This window comes from Asterias rubens, chromosome 8, assembly GCF_902459465.1.
Source record: "Asterias rubens chromosome 8, eAstRub1.3, whole genome shotgun sequence".
Taxonomy (NCBI): domain Eukaryota; kingdom Metazoa; phylum Echinodermata; class Asteroidea; order Forcipulatida; family Asteriidae; genus Asterias; species Asterias rubens.
The window spans coordinates 12,743,725-12,763,622 of NC_047069.1; the positions used below are offsets into that span (position 1 = coordinate 12,743,725).

General features: G+C 38.2%; 1 long non-coding RNA gene across 1 annotated transcript; it reads right to left on the reverse strand.

Annotated features, from left to right (window-relative positions):
- Positions 1 to 10,564: 10,564 nt before the first annotated feature.
- On the reverse strand, positions 10,565 to 12,514 carry LOC117293904. The gene is made up of 3 exons (XR_004519489.1): positions 12,113 to 12,514; positions 11,151 to 11,240; positions 10,565 to 10,690 (listed from the first exon to the last, which is right to left on the reverse strand). It is a non-coding gene; the product is annotated as an uncharacterized LOC117293904 (long non-coding RNA).
- Between the last annotated feature and the right edge of the window lie 7,384 nt (positions 12,515 to 19,898).

Genomic DNA, 19,898 nt, shown 5'->3' on the forward strand with positions numbered 1-19,898 from the left:
CTTGATCATGATTAACCTCTCTAACCGGTGTAAATGATACGAGTGGTTGCATCGAGTGGCCATGCCAGACAATGTGATACAAAAGGGCTATTTGCCCACAGTGCGCGATTCCTATTGCTTCATAAGTCACACATTCACACCTCTGCATTACAGGGTGACAGAAGAAGATTCAATTACTGACAAGGTTAGGTTAGTAAGGTGGGATGGAGATTGTCACTTAGTGGGAGGATGGAGGTCGATACAGGAGAGAAGGAATGTCACACGAGACAAACCATGGAGTATGTCCTTTCTCTGTGGACAAGCCGTGCACTTATCGTGCCGAACAACTGTGATACACAACACTCTCCTAATCTAAACGTACAAATTAATCCATATTCAGCAAAGTCGGATAACCTTTCTATATTACTGTGAATGATGTTAAGGCTGCATGTTCATAATAAGATATTTGTGTTGCCCTTCTCCTTGGTAATGGGGTATATGTTCCTTTTGGAATAAAACAAGAAATCAAATCAAATCAAATCAAATCAATTATCCACTCGTGAAAAAAAGAGATTCATTCTGTTGATGGGATAAAATCGATACTTTGAAAAAAACGTAGGTTATAGATTGATAGTGTTATGTAAATAATTATATTAACAAATCAAGATCGACATATAATCAAGTCCTGTTTATAATAACGATTGTAATTTGTGAGCTTATTTTTCGATTAAAAAAAGAGTTTTGTATGATAAATCAGTTTTTAACTTTGTTAAGTTTTGAGCGTTCCAGCCTTTCGCAAACAACTTCTGCATCGATGGAGAAATATTGATATTTGTATAAAATTTGTATATGTTTAGTTCCAGGTAAGCCTCAGGATAAGATACACTAGAGTGGGCAATTGCCAGACCATCGGGAAATAAGACACTTTATGAGTGAAAATAAACCACGAGTATTTAAAGGGAAGATCCATCGATGGTTTGGGAAGGATGAGTTCATTCACATCCTCTAGCTTTCAATAAACACGGCACTGTACAACACGAATGTCATCATAAATATGGTGGTATCGCTGTGAAAACAACGGACAGTTTACTTGTTGTCTGGTATTTTGAACACTTCTTTACTTCGACTGCAATCATGTAAAGACGTCCTGTGATTCTGGTATGATTTAAGCCAAAAATATATCTCAAGGAGTTATTGTATTTCAAATTGTCTGTAAAATTTACATTTGTTGTTTGTATATTTTAAAAGTATTTTTTTTTTCTGTCTCTGTGGTACCGATAGTTCCATGTCTCTACTGTTGGTTTTCCATGTTTGCTGCTGTCTCTGTATATTCGTTTTCATTTTAATATGATTGTGATCTAGGGTCCCTAATTAGTGTACTAGCATGTTGCACCACAATGTATTCTGATGTTTGTTTAATGAAGGTAATAAACAAAATTTAACTATAATAAACTATACATGAATTTGAAAATAAGAATGTTTAATAGGTGAAACTTATCAATTTTGTTGCCAACGGTTTCCACTACGGTATTGTACCGTTATCTCGGTCTACGCGGCTTGGGGACGTGATTACGATGGTCCCTTCAAAAACCATAAGACTGTTTGCGACAGAGACAAAATCAACATCGTTGACGCTCTATGCAATATTAATAAGATCATATAGTAGACGGCATTGTGAAGCTGTTGCCAAATGCAATAATTTACTCTTTCGGATGGTTGGTTAGCATTTTTGTTCACAGTTGAGCAAACCTTTCCATGGGTATATGCATCACATGGAAACGTATAATCTGCTTGGAATTTGAAGTACAGGATCCGCAAATTTGATTTTTTTTTTTACGCACGTCTGCGCTCTAGGTGTTTCTATTAGAAAATACAGGTGGATTGTTAATCTCGCCTAACATTTCCTTTCCTTCACTCTCATCTCTAAACCTGAAATAAGTTCGCTTTTTGGTAAGACTAACCCGGGAAATGTGTACACAACTAATTGGTTTTAAGATGAAAAGGAGATACAGTTTACATTAACTCTCATTTTGAATGCCTTTTGATGGCAGACTCAGACGCAACCTGACTCTTTCCATTGAAATTTATTCGCAAGACGTCGCGAATTTAATAAATCTACAGTCGGCGCGTCGCCTGTAGATTTATTAATGACTTCGTCGCAATAAAGTAGTGGCGTATCAATGGTTTCTTATAATATTTTAAATAGATTTCAAGCCTGTATAGACCGCATTGAATAACCCCTTTGTTTCTTCACAACTTGCAACCAAGCTGTGGAAATGTTAGTAAGACGATCACAGTATTGTTTTTATACAAATATTTGAAAGTTCCCTTTTCAGAAAACTTGTGGCACGTGTACACACTTGTTTTAGGCTAGAATTTTTGTTTTCAATTCTGGAAGTGAACATACGAATCTGGCAAAAGTTCGCTTCGAAGGTCCATAACACAAAATGAGGGTTTTTCCTGTTTAACCAGCTTTATGAAATTTGGCCCATCAGGCTTTACAATCATGCCATTAACCACACTTTGTTATTTTTATGATGTTTATAAGCATAGTTTCCTTTTTTATATACGAGAGGTCATTACCGTCTGCATAAGTTACACTCGAGAACAAGTACGGGTATTGAGTTATACCACTTGAGGATTCAAGTAGCCTACTACAAACGACTTGTAGTTGCGAACGTTCTTAGGATATATAAGTACGAAATCAAATGCAGACTCCGTCAACATTCGCATCTTGCAGTCAGGGTGATTTTGCCAACAATCAGGAAGAGATATTAGGAAGACATGGCATTTATGTTATGGTTTGAACACGGGGACGGACTGCAAAGTATTGACTATATAAATACATATGGAATCCATGTTATGTAAAGCACATAAACCTATACACCAGTTTTATGCTAATCAAACCCCCTTGCACTGCAAACACTGGGGTGTCCAAATTACACCATGGGTGTTGCCACATATAGATAGAAACAAAATATAAAAAACACTTATTTCTGCTAAAACAACAACATCAGTGTTATCATTGGTTATCTCTTGGGTACATGTTATCCAACAAAATGTGTGCCAATTAACACCCCATTTTAAGAGGGGTACCCCCGCTTCGTCCAATTTAATTCAGTACTCACAATCAGAAAAGACAGCATCATGAGGACACAAAGATTAAACATGACTTAAAGTGCCTTTAAGACAGCGAATGCAGCTCAAACCAATCATTAAAACTGTGTTCTTTTCACACGGACTAATATCATTTCACAATTTTTGACTAGAGAATGATGAAGTTTAAAGCATTTCCAGGGCGCCACAGCAATAATTACATTGCCGTGTGCGACGACCTACCGAGCAAATCACCATTAATATCAGTTTTCAAAATCCCGTTTTGTCTATGTTATTTCTTTCCCCTAACGACAGTGCATATATATATATACTCAGTTATTGCAAAACCCGATGTTGATTTGATGTCAAATCTTGCATGACACATGACATTTCGCCCAAGGATGGCGGAAGCCAATATAGGCTGGGTTTTTTCATGTGACTCAACGCAGCAAACATTGTCTACTTATTAAATGTGATATCCCTTTTAATGGAAGGTCTGCAAATTATTAAATTGAGAAAAACATCCATATTTTATTTGATTTATGTAGGCCTTAAAACAAAACTAATTTCTGAGATCAAGAGAAAGGCCCGAAATGAAGAACAACACGATAACAAGTTAATTACTACTGTTAATTTTTGCGTCAAATAATGCACTCGGTTGTGGTCAATGATGACCCCATTGGAAAACAATTTACAAGGACCTGAAAACTACAGAAAAACTGTGTTCTTTTCACACGGAATAACATCATTTCACAATTTTACAGCCTTGCTTCATTTAAGCAAGGGACCCTTGATAAACTGATCTCGTGTGAAAGGAGCTATAGTTTACGTTGTAACGTTTGTAAGACTTCTTTTGGGGTATTCTTGTTCAAAAATTTAGTGGCACCAATGCAATGACCTTGGGCATAGAGAAAATTGCACCCATTGCCTTTATCAAGTAGGCCTAGATATTGATTTGAACAAACGACTATGGATCAAATCCAGATTGTAGATTAAGGTCAACTCAACAGAACTATCGGGTGCCTTTAATATTAAAGGTCCTATGAAGCGGTATTTTTCACTAAACGTTTTTTCTTGAAATACTAACGTACTAATACTATAATTGTATTTTTTCAACTAAAAGGGTTTGCGCAACGTTTTACAAAATACTAATATCGCCAGGTGGCGCGCTTTCGTGACGCAGACCTATATAGGCACCGAATTAGAGAGGTCTGGTTCCGAGTGATTGTAAAGTGTTGTATAGTAAACACACAAGTTGGTTGACAAGGTCTGGGTTTGAGCACGGCGGACTAATATTATACGACTTTAAATTGGATATTACAAATATACGAAATGAATCCCACGGGGTTGGGTTACCGTCAGCAGGGGCATTCAACTGCAGTTTGCCAAAAATAGAAAGAAAGAAGAACACAGCTGAGAAACCAAAAACGTGGCAGTACCGAGTCTTATTTTGTGATGAAGAGTATATTATTGCAATCTGCATCGTCTGACACTCCAATCTTAAAATGAAAGGCAATGATTTCTTTTTTAATAGGGCCTATTTAAATGTTACCTCTTTGCCTCTGCGGGGAAATTTAAACAGTGTACCAATACATTTTACAGGGCAACAAAAAAACAACGATAACGGATTTGACATGGTTCTTTATGACGAGCAGGTTTTGTCGAAATTATTACACAACCAAGGCTGATAGAACCTGCGTCTATTAGACTTGAAATAAAAACAGCCGTCGGGTTTGCTTCTTGCCCGCTCGCGAATCAAACAAAGAGGGCGCTTTGATGTTATAGCAGCACCAACCGGCTCGCGGGAGGAGTTCAGAAGAAATTTGCCTAAGCATCACAATCCCACAGAAGGATACAATGATTCAAGCGATGTCTGCAAAACAAGTTTAGACTTTGTTTCAACACAATCTACGGTGCAAGTTTGAAATTGTATCCATTGTTATGTTTGTTTATGAGCTTGCTCAATACGGGGATGTCTTGATGATGGTTGTCATACTGCTGGATAAAATGGGTATCTAATTCACCAATATTTCCAGTGAGTAGAAGTAGGGGCTTGTGTATGTTTGGTGACGGGCTAAATAAAATACTGCGAAATGTGCGTATTATGCTACCATCTAAAGTCCCACACACAGTATTCTCCAGTATTCTGATCTCCCTGGTCAACACAATAGCCACATTTATGCTGGGGACCAGAATAAACTGCCTACTCATATTATTTATCATATCCACTCAATTAATATACGGTACTCATTCCAAACAATATGTTTGTTATGTTATAGTAATACAACAGAACACGTCCACGAACAATAATCGTACTTCTGATGCACCAGCCTTCGGTCAAAATGGATTTCAACAGGTGCAAAATTCCACCTAACGCACGGTGTGTACAACCAAACTGAACTGCGTTCAGGTGATTTGCAAGGACTAACCTGTTTCATATTTCACTTCCGGAGTTTCCGAGTCTTGATGAGATGCTCCGAGGCTTGCACCGGGCGACAGAGGGCGAAACTATCCGAACGCAACCTGTTGACAGACAACATCACAGAATTCTTTTTTTTTATGAGAGTTCTAACTTAGACAAGATAACCCATGATCACCTGTTTTTACCCCTAAAACACAGAGCCCGGGCTTCATGCAGGCGCAAAATGTACATAGCACAAATGATGAAAGCAAACAATCTTCCTACATTATTTTTGTGAAACCTGACTGTATACGACTAATTGTCAACTTTTGGCATGAAAAGTGGCACTTCTAAAGACTTACTTTTAAATATCTTCGTTCTTTTTTTTAAACAAAATGTAAAACTTCCCATACGACCAATGTAGTATAGATATTATGCCTGCCACAAAATACTAAAGCATGTACAAGGTGAAATTATCTTTATCTAGGGAAACGGACTGATTGTTTATTTGTTCGTTTGTTTCTGTCTGTTTTAGGTGTTGGGTGTTTGTTTGGCTGATTGTTTGGTGAGGGTGTTGTGTGTTTGCCTCTTTATTTGTTTGGTTTGGGGGTTTTGTTGTTATGTTTTGTGACTGATGCTTTTTGTATTGTTGGGGTGTCTGGAGGTTAAAAATAAGTATCACTGATAAATTAGCAGGTTTTAACAAGCAGCAAACTTTTTTTTTACACAGATTGCGTGTGCTTTTGCAAAAGTTGTGTGAAGTTACTTTTCACTGCACTGTCACATTATATACCGTTGATTCGTTTACATGATTTTTGTAGCACAACCACCAAGGTCAAACATTTGAAATATTATTTGAAAAAGGAAAATAAAGTTGTGTTTTTTTATTAGTCGTGGGAACCGAGATCAGTAGTTGATGGTACGGACTTGTCTATTATCGATTGTCAATTCGTATTGACATCACCGACTTATGGGTTGAATTCACATGCATAAAAAGGGGGAAGTACAAAGTCAGGTTGATCACAAGGTAGGGACCATCCGGTAGAGGCTGCTGAAAACAATCTTGAATTCCAACAGGGATGGATTATTATTATTACGTCTCCGCATGTCAGATTCGATCACATCATCCACCGTCAACATCAGGTAAAAAGAAATGTCGAGAGGAGTTTCTCCCAGCTCACTCAATCATTTAGCCCACACTGATTATCACAGTTTGTTTATACAATACAAACCTGTATACAAACACATACACAAAGGACACCACTCCATTGGAGCGGTTCAGACAAGGGAGTTGTTTTGATTTGTTGACGGCACCAAACTACGCATCATCGCGCATCATGACAAAAGGGGGAAAATCAGCCCACGGGCCGGTGAGCAGAGCGGTCAATACACGTAGAGCTCGGTCAAGCGTCCCAAGGCGAAGGCTGCTACATGTGGTTGAGGTAACTTTTTAGCAAGGATTGTGACAGGTCTTGCTCTATATGGTTTAATATTCCACTCAAGTAACAAACTCCACCAGAATGAGGCATCTGAGTATGTGTTCCGAGGAGAGTAATGAAGGGAATCTTGAGCGGAATGAACTTTACAGGTAAGTTTTTTTCTTTACAAGAAGTTGTCCAACAATTTTGCTCGAGCAGCTCAGGATACCTGAAGATGCCTGAAGGCAGAGTCTATAAGTTCTACCTCCATGGTCCTATTAATGATGAACAGCTTAGAGGTAACGTATACACTATCTCAAAGCGGCAGGTACCTATCTCGAAAACGGTCAGAGCATATTGATCGAACGTTGAGTCGTATACCCACCAGTTCTTTTCAGAACCAACTACTCGAAAGGAGATATTCACAAATGGTGTTACTGCAAACCTTTATTTGTAGTTATCGCAAAGCTTCGAGTGTTTTCCCATGTCAGTTTCGAGATTCATCTGTCAAACAAGTTAAAAACACCAAACAAAGTTGCATGGACATTTAATAGTAGTATAAGTTATGGTTTTTGATAGTTTGCGGTAACACCACGCGTGTATCTAATTTGCTAAGAAGATCATGTTTTTCTTTTATTCACTACTAAGAGTTCTGAAAAGAACTTTCCTGCTTATTAAGTACTACCTGGGGGAAGTATGACATCGGCTGGGACTACTAATTTTGCTTAGTGGGTGGAAGGAACTTCACGTTATTGTATTCTCTGCCGCGGAGTGAGTTCTTAATTGGTCTCAATATTCCCATTAGCCTACAATATGGCCATGTCGTGGGCGCTAACTACGACTGGAGCAGACTGATCGAAGCATTGAGACCAATAATAACTCACTCTGCGGCAATGGACTAACAAAGAGAAATGTCGTCTCCCCTCATCATTAGCAAAAGTAGGGGTCCCAGCCGATTGCCTACCTCCCCTGACAGAACGTTCTTAAACAAATAATCCACGCCGTACTGTTGAGTATGCAGTTACCGCAAACCGAAGGTACATTATTTAAGAAGATGTTATATTGTACAACCTGTTTGAGCAACCATTCACAAACTTACCGCTCCTAATTGAATATATCGTTGCACTGTCTAATTTGTTTTGCAGTTGCATCAACTTTAAGCAGTTGCATCATCTGTGGAAAGTTTTAAAAACAAGTTCCACGGTATATACAAGTTTGTAGCTTGTAAACCAAGTTTCTAGCGACTTGTTTCCCTTTTGAGAACCCATCGTCAATACAAACTTTCAACTAAATTTCCACCTTTACCGCCTCGCCTACTTCAAAGGCCCGATGATGACCCAGGATAACAGATCAATCTGTCAACACTGAAGGTCATTCTTTTCATCCAAAAATTAATAATGCGTATAAAGCCTTCATTCGGAAATGACATTGAGAAGTGCAGGGCCCAAAATGCTGCATAAATCAAATTATATTCAGACATTTTGACGGCATAACCCTTTTCCACCTTTAAACTAGACTTTTGATAATATATTTTTATTAAATATGACCATCACAACGCAATAATTGAACAAGCGAGCATATTCATTATTTAGATTAAGTCATAAAGTCAATGCAATACTGGTAAATTTCTAACTAAATTAAAAGCATAAAGGTAATTCATTAGTACTATATAAGAGAATGGCCATCCTTCTTTTCCGCACGCCATTTTGCTTTTGTAAGACTATTTTGACATTATTTTGTGATTCATCATTGCGTTCGTTTTGTAGTCTACTGGTTAAAAGGTCCAGTAAAAGTATGTTATCGTAAACTTTGTTTATTTGTCCTGATGGATTTTTCCTCCAGTATACTATCGAAAAAATTGACAGTGATGATTGAAATCGAATGATTTATTGATCCTGTAGAAATGTTCAACCTATAAAAACTTGAAAAACGCATGTGTCCGACATTGATGACAGTCGTCATGGACCATTAGATTTATGGCATTGTAAAGCACTTGGGTGTAGTTTGGGTGTAGCAACATTTTAACCATAGAAAGAATGAATTTCTATGCAGTTGTCGACATGCTTTTACCCAACATTTCCAGGTGCATTTCAAAAGACATTGATACCTTATGGCAGATGTTTACACAACATTCTAAAAGCTTGACATACTTTGAACAACCTTTACATAAAGTACACTTTGTCATTGCAATCATTTTCGAGGTCTGATGAAACACCACGCAGATAGTCCCAGCATTTGGGTTCTTTAATATATTTTAGTTACAATCCTGCTTCAGTTTCAGCCATTTTGGCAGGGTTGTATATTGACCTAGAATTGAGACCGGACCCATTGTGAATCCGGGCTAAATGTGACCCGGAAGTGGTTAGGGTGTACACTGTTAGAACTTTGGGCAAAAAATTGCCCAACTTATTGCCCAACGTTGGTACAATAGTCAGCTTCAACATCTATTGGGCAATTATAGCCCAACGGTCGTTGGTCAATGTCATTGCTTAATGATTGAGCAAACGACCTACACACAAGTTGGGAATTTACTTCTGCCCAACCTTTGGTTTGTTTTATATGTCCAAGGGTTGGTAATAATAAGTCTCCCAATACTTGGGTAGTAACAGTTACACAAACGTTGTATAACCATGTTTCCTCATATATTGGTCAACCTTTTAGAATAACTGCTTAGTAGTTGGAATATGTCTATGCAATAGATGGGCAACCGTGTATCCAGATAATGACCACTTGTTGGTAAATTTCCGTTCGTTTTTGTAAATTGTTGGGCACAAATCCATTACTAAAGCTCAGTTGTTGAGACTAGATTGAACCAAATTATTCATCCAACAGTTGAGTAATTAGCACAAACATTAATGAAAGACTTCAGAAAGTACTTCTTTGCTTTTCCTTTTTTATTTGTGAACATCAAACAAGCAATGAAACAACGTTTTTGCACAAATAAATACAAACATAGGCTATATTACTCATAAAACCGTTAAAGCTGCTGACTTAAACACCCCATCCCCCAGAAAAAAATCAACGGAAAAAGCCTGTTTGTTTCAAACTAAAACAATTTTTTTGAATCTGCTTCTTTTACTCTCCGACTACAATATGACTGCCTAATGATCAACTTGTTAGGTAGCCTTATATACTTGTAAATGGGTTCAGCAGACATTGCTGCAGTGACTTGTAAAACAATGAGAGTTATTGTGTAAAGCAAAGTACTTCAATTTGATGACACTTGCATAACAAGTCAGACAGGTCGGACGTTACTGGGATGTACACTTTCAAAATGTAATATATTTACTCATAACATTGTTTCATACCAAAGTTAAGAATCTGCTACTATTACACACCAACTATAATAAGACTGCCTAAGGATCAACAACAACATGTTTTTTCAAAACAAAGTTTTGTAATGTGATTCTCTCACACACCGACTACAATAATTATAACTTGTTAGGTAGCCTTTTATACTTTTAGATGGGTGCAGCATTACTGCAGTGACTTACAGCACGTTTTAATGTGCAAGATAAGCCATTACACCTCTCAGTGTGGTGGTTTCTCTCGATTGCACACCTTGCTGGGTGAACACACACGTTTCAAAAAAAGTCCATACCCCTGGCACTGAACTTGGTATTTGCAGTCCAGCACATAGTGTGCCTTGTAGTACACAATGTCATCTACTGCTTTCATGACTGATGGTTGTGGAAAAGCATTTCTTGACTCCAGATCAGCGCTGCCTAATGATAGCACAAAGGGCTGGGGATGAAGCTTTGTGTCTATCCTTCAGGTAGTGTGGCATTATGATATCCTGTGGCATAACAAGAATAATAAATAAAACTTGTTAATATCCTAATACTCAGTTCTTAATATACTCAGCGCCTAATATAACATTCAAATGTCAAGTAAAGTGATCATTATTATTTTATTTAACAAGAGGATATACAGAGTTATTTTTTTGAGTTATGAGAGCTGTTTAAAGCGCCTTGTTAGGGTTTACAAGGTGACGGCACAATCTGAAGACAACCACGCACGAACACCAGGACAGATCCGTATACTGAGAAGAGTAACAGTAATTTACTAGAGACATGTGTGTTACTATTATTTTGTGTTGGGTTTGTAAGAATTGCAATTATTTCTGAAAACAAATGATTCATGAAATTGGGTTTTCAAAACATACTGGAGTCATTTAAATAAAACAAATTCAGATAACAGTGACAAATAGAAGACCAAAGCAAGGCTGCTTGTTTTCAGAGAAATTCATCACTTACCCGTTGAGTGTCGATGGATGATTTTGGGAATAAGTTGCAAATTATCTGCCTCGGTCAGCACCTTCATTGCCTGCATGTCGATCTCATTATCTGTATGAGTTGTAAACAAAAATAAATTTAATTGCAAAGCTGTTACGCATGGGCATAGCTATCCTATCTTAAAAGTAGCTGTGTGTAACTATGCACTGCTTCCAATACTCTTAAAACTAGTGTCATTTTGGTAAATTTAAGGGTCCTTTTTTTTTTGCTTTGATTTTTGAGTTCCCTTTTTATCAAGAAGTGGTCCAAATTGTCAGCATCAGGGAAAAATAGGGACATACCCCGGTCCCAGGTAAAACAGTGTCACGTACCCCCACTGCTTGGTATAGGAGCACATGCGCCCACTATTTAAGGAGAATATAGTTGGCGGTGCACATGTACCCAACCCTTGGGGAGATCAGGAACATGTAACCCAACTTTTTTAGATCAGTAAGCAAACAGTTGGGCAAGATAATAGCATGTACTCAACGTTTTGGAAGAACAGAACCGATTACCCATTATCTAAGGAGAAAATACCAAGTCTTTGGAGATAATTAACAAAGTTTTCCCATTCCTTGGGAAGAAGAGGCCTACCAAACCCATGCTGTTTTAATTGCTATACATTACATGTTCACCCAAGTTCATCTACATGTTTTATATCAAGGGATATTATCAATCAAAGTTAATGATAAGGGGGTTAACTAAGGACACTATTGGACGTTATATAGGCTACTACTACTACTACACAAGGGCTAGGCATGGCTCTGCGTGTGGCGTCGTGTGTGTGTTGTGTGTCGATGATGTCCCTGAAACTGCGATAACGTGCGGTAGGCCATGCATTCACAGCTCAAGCCGAGTTTTCAGACAGGCCCACACGTTCTTGATCTAAATCATAATAAGAACATGTACTTTTAAACTTTAGAGATACATTTATCAATTCTCACCTCAGAAAACGTCCGTTAGGGAGCTAACGCCACACTCCTCCAGTAATCTCAACACTTGGTGGTCAGCCATCATCGACGTCGCATTATAACTTTCATGACTTGGTAATGAGCGCGTGTGCGCACGATAACAAAGTTCACAACAAAATGGTTAACGTCACACCCTTTCACGCCACAATGCCCATCTGCCGGGAGTGTTTCTCCAATTTCTACCCAGCAATTCGTGGTTGGATAAATCTAATAAACAATACCAATTAATTGGACAATGTTTATCCAACAATTGTTGTTTAAACTATACTCAACGTTGGTAACTTTTTTATCTTAACCAACCCTTAAGTTTACTCAATAGTTGAACAAAAATTTACCAACAAATCACAAATGGCGTTTACCCAGCGATATTTTGCCCAGCTCTTTTAACAGTGTACATACATCTATAGGTGTTACAGGCACTGGACACCTTTGGTAATGGTCAAAGACCAGTCTTCTCATCTCAACATTATCACAAAATAACAAACCTGTGAAAATTTGAGCTCAATTGGTCGCCGAAGTTGCGAGAGAACAATGGAAGAAAAAACGCCCTTGTTGCACAACATGTGTGCTTTCAGCTGCTTGATTTCGAGACCTCAAAATCGAATTCCGAGGTCTCTAAATCAAATTCAAATGTTTAAGTGAGAAATCACTTCTTTCAATAAAATAAAAATAAAATGCTACTTAACAGGGAGCTGTTTCTCACAATGTGTTATACTATCAACAGCTCTCCGTTACTCGTTACCAAGTAAGGTTTAACGCTAAAATTTATTTTGAGTAATTACCAATAGTGTCAAGTGCCTTTAAACATCTTCTTTTCAAATAATCGCTTACTTTTCTATGAAAGTGTTTGTGTCATGTCCGACTATATAAAACTGTTTTGAGAGTCGATATTTCTCTCGTGCACTAACGTGCAACTTTGGGAAAATTTATAATCACTCTTAAAGGCAGTGGACACTATTGGTATTTACTCAAAATAATTTTGGGCATAAAACCATACTTGGTAATAAGTAATGGGGATAGGTTGATAGTGTAAAACATTGTGACAAGCAGCTCCCTTCTGAAGTGACGTAGTTTTGGAGAAAGGAGTAATTTTCCACGAATTTGATTTCGAGATCTCAAGTATAGAACTTGAGGTCTCGAAATCAAGCATCAGAAAGCACACAACTTCGTGTGACAAGGGTGTTTTTTTTCTTTCATAGTTATCTCGCAACTCCGACGACCGATCGAGCTAAAATTTTCACAGGTTTGTTATTTTATGCATCCGTTGAGATACACCAAGTGAGAAGACTGGTCTTTGACAATTACCAATAGTGTAAACTGTCTTTAAAATTAATAACAATAAAAACTTTTGGTAGCCTTTAGTTATAAGCCTACAGCAGCTTTCGATATCGGTCTAAGGCATTTTGAGAAACGATTCACGTCGAAGTAAAGGGTAGTTTTGTAAAAAATATAACAGTTTTTACGCCCCAAAATTTGAATCTGAGAAATGCTTTTTAGATCGTGTAGTCCTTTTACAATTAGGGGGTTGTTCCTCCTGCATGCGTGGACAAATCGCTCCGGATTTTAAGCGATATCATAGCAAAAAACGCGATTCGGCTAATATTGTGATACATCTAAATTTATACAGGACTAACAACTATCGAATGGTTCCAACAACCAAAGGTATATACTGTTCCTTTGAGGAATTTAAATGCGGATTTGTTTCATGCGAAGGTAATATTCGTCAAACAGTGTACATCAAAACTAGCGGTGCCATAATTTTCATTGTATAATGATGTATCAGTGTATTGGCTTGCGGTAACCCAAGGAGAAATTGTAATGCATTATATTAGTAATAATTACTACCTCGGAGTCGACTGTTCGGAACTGGTTTTTTTAGTGGTTTACTACTCTTTGGTTGACACCTAGCCTACTTTAGGTAGGGTCCAACGTGGTCACAACAAGTCAGCGATATTCGTGGAAATGCGTGAACTGGTCATTTATTTACGGATGATCCCACTCACTTGATTGTGGTGGTCATTAAAAATATTTATTTCAATTTCAATTCACTTTATTATCCACGATGGGAAGTTCATTTTGGCCTTTTTTACAACAAATTGACAAAATTTATGGGCTATGAGATAAAAATTACCTGAAACAAAATAAGCATTTTTATCGATGTAGAAATATAAATGTTGTGAACCTATCTTGCTAATCATACATTACACAGACATTAATATGTTGACGTTTACCTCTACGTCACAGATACTTACATAGTACAGTTTCTTGAAGAAGAAAAAAGTAAATGTCATGCGAGAACGCTGAAAAAAGATTGCTTTTTAAAGAAAACTCAAACGGATATGTTTTCATCGGTTCGAATGACCCCCTAAATAAATGGGGCACCCCGATGTGCCCCGCGAAAAATGTAGTTCTTCACTCTTTGAAAAGTTCTTACGTGACTATGTTTGTGCCCTCTGTACTATCGTGGAATTCGCTCTAAATACAATACAGGTTAAACACCTTTGCTTTCCATTCTTCAACCAAAAATGACACGTAATACATATGACACATATTGATTGCGATCAGCTGATGTACAAGTTCACAGTTAATATTCGAATGAGGCCCTAAGTTGCCATTGTAAAAAAAAATGTTTTTCAAACATGCTTATTCAAAAAAGTATATAATCTATTTATCAAAAGCCGTCTGGGTTGCACGTATGCGTTTTCCAAATGACAATCCAATAATAGGAAAAAAGGTAACTCTTCCCCCTCATTTATCACAGTCTGTGTTGAAAAAATGGGGTTTATTTCATTGCAACAAAGACCACGACATACCAATAAATACACCCGAAAGGCAAATACTATTTTACCCTGCAAACTTACCGGGGACAAGTACTTTCAGAACTTATGCCCTTTGGCGACGTTCATACAGCTCAATATTGTTGTTCAGGGGTTCCAATGAGCTTTGATCAAACGCAGAGGAGAGGAGTTGCATATCTTGAAGTTTGGCTGTGGTGATTTACCCACTCCCTCCCTCCCATTAAAGGCACTGTAAACAATGAGTAATTACCACAGACCAGTATCCTCACATGGTGTATCCTAACATATGCATAAAATAACAAACATGTGAAAACTTGAGCTCAATTGGTAGTCGAAGTTGCGAGATAATATTGAAAGAAAAACACACTTGTTGCAAAACTCGGTGTGTTTTCAATTAAAGGCTTCAGGCCTGAAGTGTCTTTGTTTGGGTGGGAAATTACCTCTTTCTCAAAAGCAAGCTCTTCAGAGGGAGCCGTTTCTCACAATGTTTGTTACTGAGTCAGTTTTTACTATAAAAAATTACTATATTGGGTAATTACCAATAATATTAAAGGCCTTTAAAATCACGAGCTTTGTTTTGTATGTAAATATCACGGTTTGTTTTTAAAATGTTGTTTTAATATGTATTGTGATACATTAATGTCACCATGGTTTTAAGCTTTTAAGTCTGGATACGATGTGGTTAAGACAATGGAAATAGTAATGTCAGCATTTGCGGACCGCGGCACTCGCTGCTTGGTTTTAATCCTTTCCAAAACCTATTGCTTCAAAAATACCCGGCAGTTTTTAAGTTCGCTAACCGCCAGGCATTCGATTCTGATGTATTACCTTTCCACCCTGCCCCAGATATAGTCGAGGAAGGAGCGTTTATAGAAATTATGAACCGTCATCCTAAACATTAATCATCCATTGTCGTTGGACGGTTAAAGAATTCTTGCAATCCACACCTGACAGCAAGAATGGATTTATTATAGACTGTATGATGTCGGGGTTATCACCATGTAGACATGGTGTTTGTCACGTACGGTCGTTTTCACCATCCCGATCCATCTTTGGTCACAAAATGAAAAGGTGTGAAAACAAAACAAGAAAAAGACAACAAAACGCCGTAATCAAGCAAACAACCCCAACGGCAGACAAAAAACGCGTAATTGTACATCCTAGCATTTCCTAGCAGACGAGATGTAAAATGGAAAATTTTATAAAATGAGATAAATTCAAGAGCTTTACAACAACTGAAAGTTTTATCAAAAGTTGACAAAAATCTAGCACTCCAATCTCCATACAAAAAAAGGATTTCTGTGAAATCCAATCCACATTCGAGGATCCTTTAGAGGGTGAACTCGAGCCTGTGTCCACAGAAGAAAAGGAAGCTAAGAATATAGGGTCCAATTGCAGAGCTGCTTCAGCACAAAAATAGCTAAGCACAGATGATGGTATTGCTTATCAGAGTATGGTTACCGGCCAAACTACCAATTCAAATGTACAACTAGTTACTAATATTCTGCCAGTGTTTGTTTGACCGATACCAATTAAACCATAACCTCTCTGTTTGTTATCGTATCAGGAGAACGTCTTACGTGAAGAGGCAGTTAGTGTGCAACTACCTCAGACAAAAGTCCAACTCGACCACTGAGAGTGTCTCGAGCGATGAATACTCGTCTTACCACAGATACACACGTCGCCCAAGACGGGAGAGCATTTACACGGAAATCAAGTTAACGAGGTAAATGCAATGACTTCTCATTAACATTCAAGGCACTTGACACTTGTTGTATCCAAACAGATTATGCATAAAATAACAAACCTGTGAAAATTTGGGCTCAACTGGTCATCGAACTAGCAAGAGAATTATGAAAGGAAAAACATCCCATGTGCTTTCAGATGTATATAATAAAAGGCTTCAGCTGAAGTCTTGTATTAATTGAGTGATAAATTACCTCTTCCTCAAAAAGCTAGGCTACTTCAGAGGGAGCCGATTCTCACAATGTAATCGAGTAAGGGCAGTTACTCTATGATGTGTTTTACTACCAACAGCTCTCCATTGCTCGCTCGTTACCAAGTAAGTTTGTATGGTAACAAATATTTTGAGTAAATACCAATAGTGTCCAGTGCCTTTACAACCCATCAAGATTTCACAAATAAACATCATCTCCTAAAGGCTAATGATAATGGGAAGAATGTTCTTTCTTGACTCGGTGACTTTTTCCAATGGCTTGCTTACCCACAATTATGACAGGAGAGTGGACAGCGCCCTCTACTGTCTGAGTTGGTACTATTTTGTTCTGACTTGGAATAGACTGGTCCCCTAAGACACTGTGCTTGCTTTTCAGAACCAGTGATTTCATTGTATACAATGATTTCATTACCCATGTCTGTGTTTTGATTCTGGAGGTGATAGGTGCAACTGACAAACATCACCTCGGACAAATCAAAACACAAATATTTCGGTCGTCTGTTTGCTGTGTGCACTGTGTACCTTGCACCTAATAATGTTATGTATGTAGGATTTGACTGCGTTATCCCCATGTGAAATTAATGAAGGTGGAAGGTGATTATGGATGAGGATTGGCGCAGGCAGGAGGCCACTTTCTGGCGTAATTCAAGTATAGACACTGACTTTAGGAGTTGTCATCAAGTGTAGCGTAATTCACGAGATCGTGACGTCATGATGTTCATGCTAGACTTGTATTTGACTGATTATGTTCTTGAAATGTTTATTTTTTAGTTACTTTCAGATTTTTATTCTAATGCATAATTCATGTGTTTGTCGATAAATAATATCTCCGTTCAATAACGGTAAACTTAAAAACTGTCCGAGTGTCGTTTTAGTGAAGCCTGCTCAAGGGTGAAAGGTTTTGAGTGACCTGTTTTGTGCCAAAAAGTTGTATGCGGTCATTCATGTGAACAAGATCCAACTTATAAGGCTTTATCACAGGGCAAAATGGGTTGACATTTATGACATGGGTTTACGTATACACTTCCGGAAAGCTGTAATAGCATTTGTCAAATGCGATAATAGTCAATAATTCTAATCGAAACAATAAAACTATAACCCTCATTACTATTGTTGACATCATCCTCTACACAAAATAATTGTAAGAAATTGGCCCCTGAGGACAAATCCATCACCTGTTCAAAAAAGAAATCATATACCCTCGAGGAATTCCCCAGAGGAAATACCGTTAATTACCGGTGTGGCAGGAGATTCTGTGTAGTAGCCCCCCCCCCCCCCCTCCCCAAAGATACTGCCCCCCCCCCACCCCCATATTACATATGACGAACGTGTACAAACCAAAGACATACAATTCTTCATGTATGTGGTACAAACTATTTCTGATTGCGCCCTCTTTTGGACCATCCTCCTTCAGCCAACGTAAATTTTCCATATTGGGGACAGAATCACTGACGACCCTGGGACACCGGATGACATCTGGTCGATACATGTACCTAAGTCAAAATGCTTCGTAGTTCATAGTGGAAAATGTATTTTAAACACCAGCAGCACCTTGATATGATCAACTCGTCCTTATTTGCCCCATAAATTTGAGGGGAAAAATATGAATAGAAAGACTTGAGCATCAATTATGGAGAAGGGCTCGTAACCCCAGAGCCAAATCTGTGTGTCGGATGTCATCTCGTTGACATGCAAGTCAAAATACTTCCTAGTTCATAGCTATGAAAAGGCACGCGATGTAAAATGTATTTCAAACGCAACACTTTGCTAGGACCAACTCGTCCTTATGAGCCACTGAAGTTCGAGACAAAAATCAATAGGAATAATTTGAGCATTTAAGGAGGAAGATTCGTACCCCCATCAGAGACAACATTGTCATCCACTTGTTATCAATGCAAAATGATTCATATCAAAAGCTATGAAAAGTCACTCAATACAGTGTACATTTATTTCATACACCTTGACATAAAAGGACCAACTCGTCCTTATGATTCCTGGAAGTTCGAGAGAGAAAAAATCAATAGAAGGAATTGAGCATTTAGGGAGGAGGGCTCGTACCCTCAGAGACAACACTGTCTTACCATGGGTTGTCATCCTCCTTGATATCCAAGTACCGTACGTAAAACCACTCAATAATTTACCAACCCCCTCCGATCTCTTTGTTTTCATCGATCGCAACACTTCAAGCATGGGGTAAAGCGTGACGATCACCGGGTGAACTGTCATCTCCAAACGTGGGGATGATCCTTCTCAAGGGAAAACATGTTTTTTCTCTTCCCTCCTCATCCCTTAATCCCCCTTTATCAGCAGAGGCGAGTGTACGTAGAGGATTAAGTGTGACATCTTTCGCCTTTTGCTTATACTTAGCGGCATGTAATCGGCTTTATAGAGACCCTGAATAGCCTGTCAAAAGGACGAGTCGGTACAAACGGCTTAGCACATGTTCCGCTGGGGGCTGGTAGGGTAAGCAAATAGGTACGGCTACATAAAAAACATACTTCATTTTTCCAGATGAGTTGATGATAACAGAAAAAGAGTCAACCATTGATTTGCCTATTGAAAGGCGGCACTTTCAGTTCCCTTCGGGCTTTGAGATCAAAGGGTTGGTACAGGCCCTACGTCATACACCCGGTCCCCACAAGAGACCCGGTTTTCTGTTCTCTCACCATAGAGCAATGCTCTCACTCATGGTTGGCAATAATTATGTTTTTTCTGTATATTTGTACGGTATTCAATCATGTGTTTATCCATCGATGTGCCTGATCGTTAAGGTGTGTTCGTTATTAAAGTGTTATCATAGAAGGTATGTCGAAAGTAACGTGTTGTTGTGCTTTATGATACTTCACACGTGAACTCCAAACCAAACAAAATTGAAAAGTGATCAAGCGTTATGTGCCCTTCGGATTGTAGACTTTTATCACTCAATGTATTTGCCTGATATGAAAATGACTGACAGCTTCAATATCTACAACCACATCACTTGACGGTTATCTAAATGATGTAC